Source organism: Ranitomeya imitator, chromosome 1 (genome assembly GCF_032444005.1).
Source record: "Ranitomeya imitator isolate aRanImi1 chromosome 1, aRanImi1.pri, whole genome shotgun sequence".
Taxonomy (NCBI): Eukaryota; Metazoa; Chordata; class Amphibia; order Anura; family Dendrobatidae; genus Ranitomeya; species Ranitomeya imitator.
This window is the reverse complement of record NC_091282.1, coordinates 1133285646-1133304956: the sequence shown is the minus strand read 5'-3', so window position 1 is coordinate 1133304956 and position 19311 is coordinate 1133285646. Positions and strand designations below refer to the sequence as shown.

Genomic DNA, 19311 nt, shown 5'->3' with positions numbered 1-19311 from the left:
GCATTCTCTTGATGAGCTTCAAGAGGTAGTCACGGGAATGGTTTTCACTTCACAGGTGTGCCCTGTCAGGTTTAATAAGTGGGATTTCTTGCCTTATAAATGGGGTTGGGACCATCAGTTGTGTTGTGCAGAAGGCTGGTAGATACACAGCTGATAGTCCTACTGAATAGACTGTTAGAATTTGTATTATGGCAAGAAAAAAGCAGCTAAGTAAAGAAAAACGAGTGGCCATCATTACTTTAAGAAATGAAGGTCAGTCAGTCCGAAAAATTGAGAAAACTTTGAAAGTGTCCCCAAGTGCAGTGGCAAAAACCATTAAGCGCTACAAAGAAAATGGCTCACATGAGGACCGCCCCAGGAAAGGAAGACCAAGAGTCACCTCTGCTACTGAGGATAAGTTTATCCGAGTCACCAGCCTCAGAAATCGCAGGTTAACAGCAGCTCAGATTAGAGACCAGGTCAATGCCACACAGAGTTCTAGCAGCAGACACATCTCTACAACAACTGTTAAGAGGAGACTTTGTGCAGCAGGCCTTCATGGTAAAATAGCTGCTAGGAAACCACTGCTAAGGACAGGCAACAAGCAGAAGAGACTTGTTTGGGCTAAAGAACACAAGGAATGGACATTAGACCAGTGGAAATCTGTGCTTTGGTCTGATGAGTCCAAATTTGAGATCTTTGGTTCCAACCACCGTGTCTTTGTGCAACGCAGAAAAGGTGAACAGATGGACTCTACATGCCTGGTTCCCACCGTGAAGCATGGAGGAGGAGGTGTGATGGTGTGGGAGTGCTTTGCTGGTGACACTGTTGGGGATTTATTCAAAATTGAAGGCATACTGAACCAGCATGGCTACCACAGCATCTTGTAGCGGCATGCTATTCCATCGGGTTTGAGTTTAGTTGGACCATCATTTATTTTTCAACAGGACAATGACCCCAAACACACGTCCAGGCTGTGTAAGGGCTATTTGACCAAGAAAGAGAGTGATGGGGTGCTACGCCAGATGACCTGGCCTCCACAGTCACCAGACCTGAACCCAATCGAGATGGTTTGGGGCGAGCTGGATCGCAGAGTGAAGGCAAAAGGGCCAACAAGTGCTAAGCATCTCGGGGAACTCCTTCAAGATTGTTGGAAGACCATTCCCAGTGACTACCTCTTGAAGCTCATCAAAAGAATGCCAAGAGTGTGCAAAGCAGTCATCAAAGCAAAAGGTGGCTACTTTGGAGAACCTAGAATATAAGACATATTTTCAGTTGTTTCACACTTTTTTGTTAAATATATAATTCCACATGTGTTAATTCATAGTTTTGATGCCTTCAGTGTGAATTTACAATTTTCATAGTCATGAAAATACTGAAAGATCTTTTAAATGAGAAGGTGTCCAAACTTTTGGTCTGTACTGTATATATATATATATATATATATATATATATACATATATATACATATATATATATATATATATATGTATATATATATATATACAGTACAGACCAAAAGTTTGGACACCTTCTCATTTAAAGATCTTTCAGTATTTTCATGACTATGAAAACAGCAATTAACGAGATTCAGGTGCAAATAATAGAAACTAACTTTGTATCCACGATTGAATTTATTTTTATCCTGACATATTATTAAAGGGGTTGCCCAGTCTTCAGCTACAAGTCTGTAGACACTTTATGACTGTGCTCTGTGGATTCTCCAGTGGCGGCACCTGGAGCAGGAAGTCATGTGACTGTAAGCATGCAATATGAGTACTAGACTAGATGGGTGCAGCCTCACTCAATGCAAGTGTACTGAGTGAGGCTGGATACAGTCTAGTTTGAATGTGACTGGGAGTATGCAAATCACATACTTGGGGTCAAATGACCCCCCCCCCTCCCCCGCTTCTGGTGCCGGGACCGAGAATCTTCACAGCGCACAGTGCGTGCAATGGTAGGATTCGCAAGCCTGCAGTCATATAGAGTGACTGCAGACTTGTAGCTTAAAACCTTACAGTCCCTTTAATTAATTTGCTCTAAATGTGCAGAGCATTAAAATTAGGCTTTGCAGGCTATTTGCGCATATCACATGGTTTAACCACATAGTACTCTATGTATTACATTGAGGATCCAATAATTTGGTGTAAAAGCGCTTTGAATTTAGTATAAATGTTTGGATACATTTCTTCCATTCTCTCCCAACTAAAACAATCTGATTGTTTATAGATGTGGCCAAAAAAAAATCTGTATAATTTTTTTTATTGCCGATATACATTACATGCACAAAGTATACAGTATTTAGCTCTGATAAATTTAAAGTGGGGCAAAGTTAGCAATAACCCAGGGCCCCGATTCCTAGAATCATATTGCATAATATTTGGACATTATACTGTACATTGTTATGATCTGCATATGTCAGGATTATCGGTGGACACCGCATAGGAGAATTTTAAGACACTACTTTATATGGTGGTATGAAGTTATAATTTTGGTATTTTATAATGGTATTGGTATTGATTTTGGCATTTTATGATTTTTATTGATGATCATTATACCAGTATTTCAAAGCTTTGCCCCACTGATCTCAAGGTCTAAGGGACTGCCAGGGACAGCTACAGTACCTTTGGTACTTGCTGCTTCATTTATTTGATGCTTTTTATACTACTACTTTTTTTCTATTATTTTTTTTTCTATTGCACTGCTCTGCTATACCCAAACATCTGTAAATCTTTTAAGTTAACATGGCAAGCATTTGGAAAATTGTGTGCCATTTCATAGATAAAATATTTATTCTGTCAGTCAAAATAAAATTGTAAGGAGAAACGATACCCCTTAGACCCCAGTCCAGAGCCTCTCACCTAGCCAAATCAGTTCTCATGCTTCGCACTGACGAGCGCCAACAGCCCGAAACACCGTGTCTGCGAATTGAGATACTGATTTGGTTTTTCTCCTAAGTCATATTGCACGACTCGTTAAAGAGTTGATTGTGACTTGTAGGATCGCTACTTCCAACAGGTGGCGCTATAGAGTTTAAGTCCTCTTTTTTTCAGAAGAGGCAATTTGCATATTATATTTCCCAGAGGAGCATTGTACGGCAAATAAGCCTCCTTACCTTGACAAGCCAGAGATGGTATGTCACTCTCCATAAGGAGAAACGATACCCCTTAGACCCCAAAAAGCAGAATGGGAGCTATGTGCAATCAGTCCAAGTTATTACTGGTATGTATTTATTTTTTTATTCTGCCTAATTTTTATTTCCTAGTAAACCCCTCTAAATCTGTTTGCACTCTATGTCTATGGTATATACAGTTGTGCTCAAAAGTTTACATACCCCAGCAGAATTTTTGCTTTCTTGGCCTTTATTCAGAGAATATGAATGATAACACCAAAAATTTTTTTCCACTCATGGATAGTGGTTGAGTGAAGCCATTTATTGTCAAACTAATGTGCTTTCTCTTTTTAAATCATAATAACAACCCAAAACATCCAAATGACCCTGATCAAAAGTTCACATACCCTGGTGATTTTGGCCTGATAACATGCACAGACGTTTACACAAATGGGTTTGAATGGCTACTAAAGGTAACATCCTCACCTGTGACCTGTTTGCTTGTAATCAGTGTGTATGCATAAAAGCTGAGTGAGCTTCTGGGATCCAGACAGACTCTTGCATCTTTCATCCAACCACTGACATTTCTGGATTGTGAGTCATGGGAAAAGCAAAATAATTGTCAACGGATCTATGGGAAAAGGTAGTTGAACTGTATAAAACAGGAAAGGGATACAAAAAGATATCCAAGAAATTGATAATGCCAGTCAGCAGTGTTCAAACTGTGATTAACAAATGGAAAATCGGGGGCTCTGTAAAAACAAAACCAGTCAGGTTGTCCAACAAAAATGTCGTCCACAACTGCCAGAAAAATTGTTCGCGATGCAAGGAAAAACCCACAAATAACATAAGCTGAAATACTGGACGCTCTGAAAACTAGCAGTGTGGCTATTTCAAGATGCACAATTAGGAGGCACTTGAAGAAAAATGGACTGCATGGTCGAGTCACCAGAAGAAAGCCATTACTGTGCAAATGCCACAAAGTATCTCACCTACAATATGCAAAACAGAACAGAGCCAAGCCTCACATCTTCTGGAACAAGGTAATTTGGAGTGATGAGACCAAAATTTTACTTTTTGGCCACAACCATAAACGTTGCATTTGGAGAGAGGCCAACAAGGCCTATGATGAAAGGAACACCATTCCTACTATAAAGCATGGAGGTGGATAACTGATGTTTTGGGGATGTGTGAACTACAAAGGCAAACTTGGTCAAAGTTGAAGGAAAGATGAATGCAGCACGTTATCAGCAAATACTGGAGGCAAATTTGCCCTCATGAGCCCGGAAGCTGCGCATAGGACGTACTTGGATATTCCAACATGACAGCGATCCAAAACACAAGGCCAAGTCGACCTTTCATTGGCTACAGCAGAACAAAGTGAAGGTTCTGGAGTGGCCATCTCATTATCCTGACCTCAATATCATTGAGCCATTCTGGGGAGATCTCAAGCGCACAGTTCATGCTATACAGCCCAGGAATTTACAGGAACTTGAGGCGTTTTACCAAGAAGAGTGGGCAGCTTTACTATCTAAGAAAATAAAGAACCTCATCCACAACTACTGTACCACAAAAGACTTCAAGCTGTTATTGTTGTTAGAGGGGGCAATGCACGGTATTAAGAAATGGGGTGTATGAACTTTTATCAGAGTCATTTGGATGTTTTGGGTTGTCATTATGATTTAAAATAAGAAAACACAGTAGTTTGACAATAAATGGCTTCAGCCAACCACTAACCATGAGTGGAGAAAAAGTTTTGGTGTTATCATTCATATTCTTTGATAAAGGCCAAGAAAGCAAAAAATCTGCTGGGGTATGCAAACTTTTGAGCACAACTGTATGTCTATATATCTGTCTATATGCTGCATGAAATGAATCTAATAAATTGTAAAATTATAGCAAATTCAAATATATTTGGTATTTTGGGTTTTAAATGTGGTGACATCCTATTCTTACTTGCCTATTATTCCTGTTTATCCACAGAGTGGTCTTGATTGATGGATTGTGCTACCAGCATATACTTTCAAGGTCAGGTCAAGTCATGTTATGTTAAAGGAGTTGAACTCTTGACTTCTTCCACTAACATTTCACAAGATTTTCTCATTTTGTTGCAAGCTGTAGGTTAGTCCAGTATATCTCACCCTGAATGCTGTTAGACAGATTATAGCAGTAAATTACTATCACGGTTAGGAAATTAAAATTAGAATTGGTCTCTCCAAAATTTCACACCGCATCATTAAGGAATTTGTCTATGTAGATACCAGCTGCTGCTGCTGCGTCCCAAATGGCAGCGCCTCGCTTAATATCCATTGCTCATTGGATCACAGCACGAGAACAAATAATATTTAACAAAGTCTATCACTTGTGAAAGACCTTTACTTCTCGTGTCGCTGCTACATTATACATACATTACGACTTAGGTTTATTTAAAATCTGCTTTTCATACATTTTCGTTCAGAAGGTTACAGCTCATAGGTGAATCAGACTAAACTAAAGCTAATAGAGCTTCACATTTCCATATTAAGAAAATAAGGACCTCTGTCAACATTCCAAGAAAATTTTACTCCTAAAATTTATATCTAGAAGAAGACAGCAAATAAGCATTTAATATAAACTTAATGTTCCTGGACCCCAGTTGTCAAACTATAACACAGTCCACCAATTGTCATAGGTATCGTACAATCACCAGGGCCACAATGTAACTTCCGCTCCTGATGCTATTACACCTCTAATTATGAATATGGTTTTCTAATTAGTTAACCATTAATAAAAAGTAAGCTATTTAAAAAAAATCCTTTTTTATAACATAATTAGAGGGGCTTTCTGTCGAAAAGCACTTATCACCTGTCCAATAGATAAGGAATAAATGTGTTAGATGGGTGGGGGTCTGACTGCTGGGATCAGGGGCAGACATATCATTGGGGCACCCACATTGGGGCACACACACTGCACCTTGTGCAGCCACACATGGGCCCAGGAGGTAAGGGGGCCCATTTTCACCTCCAACGTAGGTGGATTGTGGATTATAATGAACTTTTGGACTGCAAAGGCCCCTTGTACTGTTTCTCCATAGCGGCCCTCTTCTATCTGTATTTGCCACTTGCTGGGTTCCCTAATGAGAGACCCTGTTCAAAACTGCAGACAGGAGGACTGACCATAGAGCGGCAGTCCGGCATCTGCCCCTCCGCTCCATTCATAGTCTATGGCACTAATAGAAATAAATGTGTGCTTGTTTTGGAGTCTTGAAGCTGGGAGAAACGGAATTCCAGTTGTACCCGTCTGTGGGTTCTGCCAATCTAACCTTTATCGCCTATATATCCTTCTGGATGGAATGCCCCCTTTATTTTAGTAATATTGTGAAGGACTTCTGGAAAAATGTAAATATAACATTTCTACTACCAAGTGATGGCCCTATATAGTAGCCCCAGCCATACAAAATAAGAAGGGTCTGTGTACACCAGGGTGCCTGCAGCCTGGGGGCCACATGGAGCCGGCTATGCTATTCTGTGTTGCCCCCAAACATATGGACACAAAAATGCTTATCTGTCAGGTTAACTATACATGAGAAGCCACACACAAAAAAGGATGAGCAAGCATGTGAGGAGCCGGGGCTGGTAAGTACTAATAGACATCTATGGATGGCTCGTGCTGCATCAGGACAATGGGGTCCTTGACCAGTTTGGCGCTCCAGAAAGAAGTATGTGAATTGGATCGGTGGTCTTCCATGAATGTCGTTTGTGTGCGTTGTGAATAGTCAGGCAGTAAGCACAAATCCCATAAACTATATTCTATATGCTGCCTCATTACGGTATACACACAGTCAGATGTTACTGAAAAATCCACATTAAAAATTGCCTCATTCTTTTTCGATAAGTTTCTATTTATTTTACTTCAAAATAGCGTGAAATAAAAATTAACTGTGCGCCCTATGGAAACTGTTTTTTTTTTACCATTAAAATAAATTAAATAAAGTTTATTCAGGGAGTATTTGATTATATTTTAGATGTGGATGTGGGAGCAGAATGTACGGTATTTCTAAATCCTCATGAAATCACTGTGTGGATGTATCATTAGAGAGCACTGATTGCTGGAGGGAAAATTATTGGAAGAAGTTGCACCTATCAGACAGTGATGTTAGTCCTTTTGATATACCATAAAGGTCACTGAAGGTCACCACTTTCATTTTTAGTGTCGCTCTTGGAATTGGTCCAGTATGACAATGTGGCCTTTGGGCCCCCCCCAAAAAAAGGGTGTGCACCCCTGGTGTGCACCAAAGCTCCTGTTTAAAGGGACACTGTCACCTGAATTTGGAGGGAACAATCTTCAGCCATGGAGGCGGGGTTTTTGAGTGTTTGATTCACCCTTTCCTTACCCGCTGGCTGCATGCTGGCTGCAATATTGGATTGAAGTTCATTCTCTGTCCTCCGTAGTACATGCCTGCACAAGGCAAGATTGCTTTGCGCAGGCGTGTACTATGGAGGACAGAGAATGAACGTCAATCCAATATTGCAGCCAGCATGCAGCCAGCGGGTAAGGAAAGGGTGAATCAAACGCCCAAAAACCCCGCCTCCATGGCTGAAGATTGTTCCCTCCAAATTCAGGTGACAGTGTCCCTTTAAATACTGTGTAGGGAATTACATGTCAGCAGGTTTTTGCCATGGAATCTGAGAGCAGCATGATGTGGGGGTAGCAAGCCTGATTCCAGCAATGCATCTACCACTTATTGGACTGTTTGCTGCATTTTTGATAAATCCCTGTTTTCTCTGCTGTAGATGTAGCAATGGTCAGAATGCAGAGCTTCAGGACTAGTAAAACTGCTGCCAGGTTGTCATCTGTCTTCAGAAGCTCTGTATAACACTGTTCACACCATCGATTGGCAGATTCCGGTGTACACTGTGAATTGTCAGCAAGGTGCCAATCAGTGGAGGTGTGGAGTTACACAAATTAGCTTGACTGGTTTGCACAGGACACCTAAACAGACAGTAATAATCTTCTGCTAATAAAACACTGATTGTACTGAAACTACAGCACACAGCCTAATAAGTGACACACCCATGGAATCAAGTTATCTGCCTTTACATTATTCTGGTCTCAGAATAAATAGCAAAAATCTGCTGACAGATTACCTAAAAGGAAATAAACCCATGTCGTGGATTCCTGCACTGTGGGAAAACAGGAACATTTGCTTAATTTCTGCACAAAGAGACTATAATTAACCCCTTTGTTCTTCGGGTGGCTCTAGTTTACAGGCCACAAGTTTCATATTGTTCAGACATATAATCCTCATTCTAAAATGGAATACCTCCTAAACATTTTATACCAAAGAGGAACTCAAACTATTTAATCGACATAAAATTAATCTTACCCAATGAAAAAAAAAACAGATAACAGATGTAGGTTTTTTTTTTACAAAAGTATAACAATAATGGGGCCATAGCATGAAACCAACTTTTCTGGGAAATGACAGCGCGCTCTCTTGGAGGAAGGCATACCACTGGGGGAACTGATGCCTAATGTTGAGCAGGCGCATGTGAAAATGTCATTTGTTTTTTATTTTTTTGGCTGATCTTCATTAACATTTTTTACACACACACAGACATTTTTGGATTATTGTGTGAAGATGGAGACTGGCACATAATGAATACCAGTCTTTCAAAACAACATAAAAATAGCATAAGTTTCACGTTTCTGTAATATAAGCCCCAAAAGAGAAACACTGTACTTATTAATGTTATTATAGGAAAATCTCCAAATAGGGAACAAAAAAAAATTGATACATAGAGAATATTTTTTTGCTCTCTATGATTAACCCTTTGCCTCTACAGGCAAATGTAGTTTTTTTTTTTTTTTTTTTGCTTTCTTTGCCCTTTACTTCCAAGAGCCATAACTGCTTTAATTTATTCATAGTCATAGATGCATGTTGGCTTGTTTTTTATGGGAAAAGTTGTAGTTTTGAATGACACATTCAATTTACCATTCAGTGTACTGAAGAACAGGAAACAAATATTCCAAACATGATGAAATGGCAAAAAATTGCAATTCTGCCATTTTTTTTTTTTTTTTTTTGGGGGGGGGGAAGGTGGGGCATTGATTGCTACTAAAAATGTATCTGGAGACATGATTCCCCAGGTCAGTATGAATACGGTGATCCCAGACATAGACTTTTTTTAAAAAATAAAACTTACCAAATTTTTTGGATTATAAGATGCACTTTTCCCACCCAAATTTTGGGGGAAAATGAGCGTGCATCTTATGATGCAGATATACCTTATCAGCTGCAGTGGAGCAGGGTCCCAGGGTCTGTGCTGGAGAAGGCCAGAGAGGAGCGTTGCTGCAGGCTTAGATCTCATCTCCCGAGATCTTGGTGCCAAGATCTGCATCAGCGCATGTGCCACCCCCGGGCAGCCATTTTCCCAGAGTCCATAGTAAACCAGGTAAGTGTGTGGGCTCTGGACTTTCACAAAATGTCGGCAGAGCCCCCACACCACCGAACACCGGCGCACATCCGAACACCCCCTCAACCCAGCCTACAGCAACGCTCCACTCTTGCCTCCTCCAGTAGCGACCCTGGAACCCCGCTTCAACGCAGCCACCACCACCTGCAAGCAATAAGACGCATGGATTATAAGAAGCACCACCATTTAATTAAAAAAAGTTTTTTTCCTATTTTTCTCCTTAAAATTTTGAGTTTGTCTTATAAACAGCAAAATTGGGTAATTTTTGTTTTAATTTTTAATTAATAATAATGTACAGCAAGCGATTTTAATAATCTTTCAAGTATACTTCGTAAATTAAATCTGAAAGAAAATATTTCAAAAACCTTCTAGAAGATGTCCCCCTATGCTGCTTCTGAAGCAAATCAGTATCCAACTCCACACACACTGAATACGGCTTTCTACGGGTGGGGGCGGAGCTCCTGGCTGAATCCCATGCACTATATGTCAGTGCACATCAGCAGGTTACCTCAGTCTTCGGCAGAGTGCACGAGCGCCGTCAGCTCTTGGCTGTCGGCACACTGCTGCTCTGCCTGTCAGCTGGTTCCTGTGTGCTCAGTGATGTGGGCAGTTTTTCTTAGTTTACAGCACAGACACACAATACAGTCAGCTGACATTGCAGAAGGAGCTCAGTAACACCGACACTTCCCCTCAGTGTTTATCACAGTGTTCCTTCTGCCCTGTCAGCTGGTTCTGTTTGCTCAGCGACATCGGCACTTCACACGGTTACTGATCATCCTGAGGCACATTTGCTGGAATTTTCATCACTCTCAGGCAACACAGGAGGAAGCAGCTTACAGAATAACACTGAGAAGTGCCAATGTCACTGATACTCACAATATTTTACTGGCAATCTCCCGACAAATCTCTCCTTTACTGTCTGTTGTATGACAGATTGACTCACTCAGCTGCTTTCAGAGGGAGACACAGGAACACTTCTTAGGTAACTCACCTACTAGTTTAATAAGGGATAACATAAACCATGGCAGGGTTGAACAAAATAAAACATGAACTTTCTGGCATATTAGCAAAACAAAAGATAAATCACAGCAAAGCCCTTATCTCTAAGGCCGGCGTCACACTAGCGAGTTTTACGGACGTATGAGCGCATAAAATACGTCCGTAAAACACGCCTAACAAATGTCCCAATGCTTCTCTATGCCCCTGCTCCTATCTGCCGTATTTTACTGATCCGTATTATACGGCTTGCTACGGCCGTAGAAAATCGCAGCATGCTCCGTTTGTCACCGTATTGCGCAAAAAAACGCCAATGAAAGTCTATGGAAGCCCCAAAAATACGGATTACACACGGACCAGCAGTGTGACTTGCGAGAAATACGCAGCGGTGTTAGAGAGAAAAGCCGGCAATTCAGTGCGGTGTACAGGAAAATCACACTGACAGCTTACAATAGAATAGGTAGAATAAATGTGTACACATAGAATAGGTATATATATATATATATATATATATATATATATATATATATATATATATATATGTCAGTGAGACACATACCGTATTTTTCGGACTATAAGACGCACCGGACCATAAGACGCACCCCAAATTTGGGGTGAAAATTGCAGAAAAAAAGATTTTTTATAACATGGGGGTCCGTCTTATTGTCCGAATTTACAGTATCTTATGGCGGTGGCAGAGCAGGGTCACAGGAGGCAAGGTGGGGTGATGCTGGGATGAGGAGGTGCTGGGATGAGAAGGTGCTGGGATGAGAAGGTGCTGGGATGAGAAAGTGCTGGGATGAGGAGGTGCTGGGATCAGGAGGTGCTGGGATCAGGAGGTGCTGGGATCAGGAGGTGCTGGGATCAGGAGGTGCTGGGATCAGGAGGTGCTGGGATCAGGAGGTGCTGGGATGAGAAGGTGCTGGGATCAGGAGGTGCTGGGATCAGGAGGTGCAGTGAGAGGTATGGCGTGAGAGGGGTCCCTGGCGTACCATGCAGGCTTACCTAGGTGGCAGAGGTGCGGTGGCAGAGGTCCGGTGGCAGAGGTGCGGTGGCGAGGGTGTGGCAGCAGAGGAGGCGCAGGAAGCGGGGTCCCTTTCCCCGGTATGGTGATGCAGCAGGCCCGGTATGCAGCAGAGCCGGGTGAATCCTCCTGTTATCGGTGGGCGCGGCCATCTTCCTGAGGCCGCGCGTGTGCAGATGAAGCGCTCTGCTCCCGGGGCTTCAGGAAAATGGCCGCGGGAGGCCGCGCGTGCGCAGATGGAGATCGCGGTGGCCATTTTCCTGAAGCTCCGGGAAGCAGAGCGCTCCATCTGCGCACGCGCGGCCTCCGGAAAATGGCCGCCACCACCGATAACAAGAGGATTCACCCGGCTCTGCTGCATACCGGGCCTGCTGCATCACCATACCGGGGAAAGGGACCCCGCTTACTGCGCCTCCTCTGCCGCCACACCCCCGCAACCGCACCTCTGCCACCGGACCTCTGCCACCGCACCTCTGCCACCTAGGTAAGCCTGCATTGCGACTATTAGACGCACCCCCCATTTTCCCCCCTTTTTTGGGGGGGAAAAAGTGCGTCTTTTAGTCCGAAAAATACGGTATATGTATATATATTAATATTTCATACAGCGCTAGATAGCTTTAAAGCCGGTAATTCAATTACCGGCTTTTGCTATCTCCTTCCTAAACCCGACATGATATGAGACAAGGTTTACATACAGTAAACCATCTCATATCACCTTTTTTTTTTTGCATATTCCACACTACTAATGTTAGTAGTGTGTATGTGCAAAATTTGGCCGTTCTAGCTATTAAATTAAAGGGTTAAATGGCAGAAAAAATTGGCGTGGGCTCCCGCACAATTTTCTCCGCCAGATTAGTAAAGCCAGTGACTGAGGGCAGATATTAATAGCCTGGAGAGGGTCCATGGCTATTGGCCCCCCTGTTATGAACAGGTGATTCAGAACCACAATGGACCTAGTAGTTAAGAGCACACAAAGTGACCTGATAGTTACTAACATAGGACAAGCTCTGAGACGTGGGAACTCTGCTGACCGCAATCCCTAATCCTATCATACCACACTAGAGGTAGCCGTGGATTGCGCCTAACGCTCCCTATGCAACTCGGCACAGCCTGAGAAACTAACTAGCCCTGAAGATAGAAAAATAAGCCTACCTTGCCTCAGAGAAATTCCCCAAAGGAAAAGGCATCCCCCCACATATAATGACTGTGAGTTAAGATGAAAATACAAACACAGAGATGAAATAGATTTAGCAAAGTGAGGCCCGACTTACTGAATAGACCGAGGATAGGAAAGATAGCTTTGCGGTCAGCACAAAAACCTACAAACAACCACGCAGAGGGGCAAAAAGACCCTCCGCACCGACTAACGGTATGGAGGTGCTCCCTCTGCGTCTCAGAGCTTCCAGCAAGCAAGAAAAACCAATATAGCAAGCTGGACAGAAAATATAGCAAACAAAAGTAACACAAGCAGAACTTAGCTTATGCAGGGCAGACAGGCCACAAGAACGATCCAGGAGAGAGCCAGACCAATACTGGAACATTGACTGGAGGCCAGGAACAAAGAACTAGGTGGAGTTAAATAGAGCAGCACCTAACGACTTAACCTCGTCACCTGAGGAAGGAAACTCAGAAGCCGCAGCCTCACTCACATCCACCAGCGGAAGCTCATAGACAGAACCAGCTGAAGTACCACTCATGACCACAGGAGGGAGCCCGACCACAGAATTCACAACAGTACTCCCCCCCTTGAGGAGGGGTCACCGAACCCTCACCAGAGCCCCCAGGCCGACCAGGATGAGCCAAATGAAAGGCACGAACCAGATCGGCAGCATGAACATCGGAGGCAAAGACCCAGGAATTATCTTCCTGACCATAACCCTTCCACTTAACCAGGTACTGAAGTTTCCGTCTCGAAATACGAGAATCCAAAATCTTCTCCACTATATACTCCGGGGCAGGAGGATCAATGGATGGAACCACAGGTGCCACGTATCTCCGCAACAATGACCTATGGAATACGTTATGGATGGAAAAAGAAGCTGGAAGGGTCAAACGAAAAGACACAGGATTAAGAACCTCAGAATTCCTGTATGGACCAATGAAACGAGGCTTAAACTTAGGAGAGGAAACTTTCATAGGAATATAACGAGATGACAACTAAACCAAATCCCCAACACGAAGTCGGGGACCCACACAGCGCCTGCGGTTAGCGAAACGTTGAGCCTTCTCCTGAGACAATGTCAAATTGTCCACCACATGAGTCCAAATCTGCTGCAACCTATCCACCACAGTATCCACACCAGGACAGTCCGAAGACTCAACCTGCCCTGAAGAGAAACGAGGATGGAAACCAGAATTGCAGAAAAACGGCGAAACCAAAGTAGCCGAGCTGGCCCGATTATTAAGGGCGAACTCAGCCAAAGGCAAAAAGGACACCCAATCATCCTGATCGGCAGAAACAAAACATCTCAGATATGTTTCCAAGGTCTGATTGGTTCGTTCAGTCTGGCCATTTGTCTGAGGATGGAAAGCCGAGGAAAAAGACAAATCAATGCCCATCCTAGCACAAATGGCTCGCCAAAACCTCGAAACAAACTGGGAACCTCTGTCAGAAACGATGTTCTCCGGAATGCCATGTAAACGAACCACATGCTGAAAGAACAATGGCACCAAATCAGAGGAGGAAGGCAATTTAGACAAGGGTACCAAATGGACTATCTTAGAGAAGCGATCACAAACAACCCAAATGACCGACATTTTTTGAGAGACGGGGAGATCCGAAATAAAATCCATAGAGATATGTGTCCAGGGCCTCTTCGGGACTGGCAAGGGCAAAAGCAACCCACTGGCACGAGAACAGCAGGGCTTAGCCCGAGCACAAATCCCACAGGACTGCACAAACGAACGCACATCCCGCGACAGAGACGGCCACCAAAAGGATCTAGCCACCAAATCTCTGGTACCAAAGATTCCAGGATGACCAGCCAACACCGAACAATGAACCTCAGAGATAACTCTACTCGTCCATTTATCAGGGACAAACAGTTTCTCCGCTGGGCAACGGTCAGGTCTATTAGCCTGAAATTTTTGCAGCACCCGCCGCAAATCAGGGGAAATGGCAGACAAAATTACCCCCTCTTTGAGAATACCCGCCGGCTCAGACAAACCCGGAGAGTCGGGCACAAAACTCCTAGACAGGGCATCCGCCTTCACATTTTTAGAGCCCGGAAGGTATGAAACCACAAAGTCAAAACGGGAGAAAAACAGCGACCAACGAGCCTGTCTAGGATTCAACCGTTTGGCAGACTCGAGATAAGTCAAGTTCTTGTGATCAGTCAAGACCACCATGCGATGCTTAGCTCCTTCAAGCCAATGACGCCACTCCTCTAATGCCCACTTCATGGCCAGTAACTCTCGATTGCCAACATCATAATTACGCTCAGCAGGCGAAAACTTCCTGGAAAAGAAGGCACATGGTTTCATCACCGAGCCATCAGAAATTCTTTGCGACAAAACAGCCCTTGCTCCAATCTCAGAAGCATCAACCTCGACCTGGAACGGGAGCGAAACATCTGGTTGACACAACACAGGGGCAGAAGAAAAACGACGCTTCAACTCTTGAAAAGCTTCCACAGCAGCAGAAGACCAATTGACCACATCAGCACCCTTCTTGGTCAAATCAGTCAACGGTTAAGCAATACTAGAAAAATTATTGATGAAGCGACGATAAAAATTAGCAAAGCCCAGGAACTTTTGCAGACTTTTCAGAGAAGTCGGCTGAGTCCAATCATAAATGGCCTGAACTTTAACAGGGTCCATCTCGATAGTAGAAGGGGAAAAAATGAAACCCAAAAATGAAACCTTCTGAACACCAAAGAGACACTTTGACCCCTTCACAAACAAATAATTTGCACGCAGGACCTGGAACACCATTCTGACCTGCTTCACGTGAGACTCCCAATCATCCGAGAAGACCAAAATATCATCCAAGTATACAATCAGGAATTTATCCAGGTACTCTCGGAAGATGCCATGCATGAAGGACTGAAACACTGATGGAGCATTAGAAAGCCCAAATGGCATAACCAGGTACTCAAAATGGCCCTCGGGCGTATTAAATGCTGTTTTCCATTCATCGCCCTGTTTAATGCGCACAAGATTATACGCACCACGAAGATCTATCTTGGTGAACCAACTAGCCCCCTTAATCCGAGCAAACAAATCAGACAGCAGCGGCAAGGGGTACTGAAATTTGACCGTGATTTTATTTAGAAGGCGGTAATCAATACAAGGTCTCAGCGAACCATCCTTCTTGGCCACAAAAAAGAACCCTGCTCCCAATGGCGACGACGACGGGCGAATATGACCCTTCTCCAAGGATTCCTTTACGTAACTCCGCATAGCGGCGTGCTCAGGCACAGACAAATTAAACAGTCGACCTTTAGGAAACTTACTACCAGGAATCAAATCGATAGCACAATCACAATCCCTATGCGGAGGTAGAGCACTGGACTTGGGCTCATCAAATACATCCCGGTAATCCGACAAGAACTCTGGGACCTCAGAAGGGGTGGATGATGAAATAGACAGAAATGGAACATCACCATGTACCCCCTGACAACCCCAGCTGGACACAGACATAGATTTCCAATCCAATACTGGGTTATGGACTTGTAGCCATGGCAACCCCAACACGACCACATCATGCAGATTATGCAACACCAAAAAGCGAATATCCTCCTGATGCGCAGGAGCCATGCACATGGTCAGCTGGGTCCAGTACTGAGGCTTATTCTTGGCCAAAGGCGTAGCATCAATTCCTCTCAATGGAATAGGATACTGCAAGGGCTCCAAGAAAAACCCACAGCGCCTAGCATACTCCAAGTCCATCAAATTCAGGGCAGCGCCTGAATCCACAAATGCCATGACAGAATAGGATGACAAAGAGCAGATCAAAGTAACGGACAAAAGAAATTTTGACTGTACCGTACCAATGGTGGCAGACCCAGCGAACCGCTTAGTGCGCTTAGGACAATCGGAGATAGCATGAGTGGAATCACCACAGTAAAAACACAGCCCATTCCTTCGTCTGTGTTCTTGCCGTTCAGCTCTGGTCAAAGTCCTATTGCATTGCATAGGCTCAGGTTTATGCTCAGATAATACCGCCAAATGGTGCACAGTTTTACGTTCACGTAAGCGTCGATCGATCTGAATGGCCAAAGACATAGACTCATTCAGACCAGCAGGCATAGGAAATCCCACCATGACATCCTTAAGGGCTTCAGAGAGACCCTTTCTTAAAATTGCTGCCAGAGCACATTCATTCCATTAAGTGAGCACAGACCACTTCCTAAATTTCTGACAATATATCTCTACCTCATCCTGACCCTGAGACAGAGCCAGCAAGATTTTCTCTGCCTGATCCACTGAATTAGGTTCATCATAAAGCAACCCGAGCGCCAGAAAAAACGCATCAATATCACATAATGCAGGTCTCCTGGCGCAAGGGAAAATGCCCAGTCTTGAGGGTCGCCACGTAATAAAGAAATTATGATCTTTACTTGTTGAACTGGGTCACCAGAGGAGCGGGGTTTCAAAGCCAGAAATAGTTTACAATTATTTTTGAAATTCAGAAACTTAGCTCTATCTCCAGAAAATAACTCAGGAATAGGAATTTTAGGTTCTAACATAGGATTCTGAACCACTAAATCTTGAATGTTCTGAACACTTATAGCGAGATTATCCATCAAAGAGGACAGACCTTGAATGTCCATGTCTACACCTGTGTTCTGAACCACCCTGATGTAAAGGGGAAAAGAAAGACAAAACACAGTGCAAAGAAAAAAAAATGGTCTCAGAACTTCTCTTTTCCCTCTATTGAGAAGCATTAGTACTTTGGGCCTCCAGTACTGTTATGAACAGGTGATTGAGAACCACAATGGACCTAGTGGTTAAGAGCACACAAAGTGACCTGATAGTTACTAACATAGGACGAGCTCTGAGATGTGGGAACTCTGCTGACCGCAATCCTTAATCCTATCATACCACACTAGAGGTAGCCGTGGATTGCGCCTAACGCTCCCTATGCAACTCGGCACAGCCTGAAAAAATAACTAGCCCTGAAGATAGAAAAATAAGCCTACCTTGCCTCAGAGAAATGCCCCAAAGGAAAAGGCAGCCCCCCACATATAATGACTGTGAGTTAACATGAAAATACAAACACAGAGATTAAATAGATTTAGCAAAGTGAGGCCCGACTGTTAGTGATGGCAATCAGGCAACACAGCATGCAGTAATCAGCGCACATACAGAGATCTGGCAATAACCAAAAACAATAGGACGAGCTCTGAGACGTGGAATCTCTGTAGACTGCAGTACCTGATCTATCCTCACACAACTATAAGCAGCAGTGGATTGCGCCTATCACTACCTATGCAACTCGGCACTGCCTGAGGAGCTGACTAGCCTGAAGATAGAAATACAAGCCTGACTTACCTCAGAGAAATACCCCAAAGGAATAGGCAGCCCCCCACATATAATGACTGTTAGCAAGATGAAAAGACAAACGTAGGAATGAAATAGATTCAGCAAAGTGAGGCCCGATATTCTAGACAGAGCGAGGATAGCAAAGAGAACTATGCAGTCTACAAAAAACCCTAAAACGAAAACCACGCAAAGGGGCAAAAAGACCCACCGTGCCGAACTAACAGCACGGCGGTGCACCCCTTTGCTTCTCAGAGCTTCCAGCAAAAGTTAATAGCAAGCTGGACAGAAAAAACAGAAAACAAACTAGAAGCACTTATCTAGCAGAGCAGCAGGCCCAAGGAAAGATGCAGTAGCTCAGATCCAACACTGGAACATTGACAAGGAGCAAGGAAGACAGACTCAGGTGGAGCTAAATAGCAAGGCAGCCAACGAGCTCACCAAAACACCTGAGGGAGGAAGCCCAGAGACTGCAATACCACTTGTGACCACAGAAGTGAACTCAGCCACAGAATTCACAACACCCGACTTACTGAATAGACCGAGGATAGGAAAGATAGCTTTGCGGTCAGCACAAAAGCCTACAAACAACCACGCAGAGGGGCAAAAAGACCCTCCGCACCGACTAACGGTACGGAGGTGCTCCCTCTGCGTCTCAGAGCTTCCAGCAAGCAAGAAAAACCAATATAACAAGCTGGACAGAAAATATAGCAAACAAAAGTAACACAAGCAGAACTTAGCTTACGCAGGGCAGACAGGCCACAAGAACGATCCAGGAGAGAGCCAGACCAATACTGGAACATTGACTGGAGGCCAGGAACAAAGAACTAGGTGGAGTTAAATAGAGCAGCACCTAACGACTTAACCTCGTCACCTGAGGAAGGAAACTCAGAAGCCGCAGCCCCACTCACATCCACCAGCGGAAGCTCATAGACAGAACCAGCCGAAGTACCACTCATGACCACAGGAGGGAGCCCGACCACAGAATTCACAACACCCCCCCCCCCTGGCTAAAAACGCCTGCCCCCAGCCACCCCAGAAAAGGCACATCTGGAAGATGCGCCTATTCTGGCACTTGGCCACTCTCTTCCCATTCCCGTGTAGCGGTGGGATATGGGGTAATGAAGGGTTAATTGTTATGTTTGCTAATGACAGGTGTTATGAAGGCAATTCAGAAACACAGTGTGCTTAGCGATCAGAGCGCACACAGTGATCTGACAAATACCCAAAAATACAAGAACGAGCTCTGAGACGTGGAAACT

General features: G+C 43.9%; 1 protein-coding gene across 1 annotated transcript in view; it reads right to left on the bottom strand.

The window, feature by feature from the left end:
• Positions 1 to 19311, bottom strand: part of CORIN (corin, serine peptidase) — a 649735-nt gene that overhangs the window by 195515 nt on the left and 434909 nt on the right. The gene's annotated exons all lie outside the window — the stretch shown is intronic.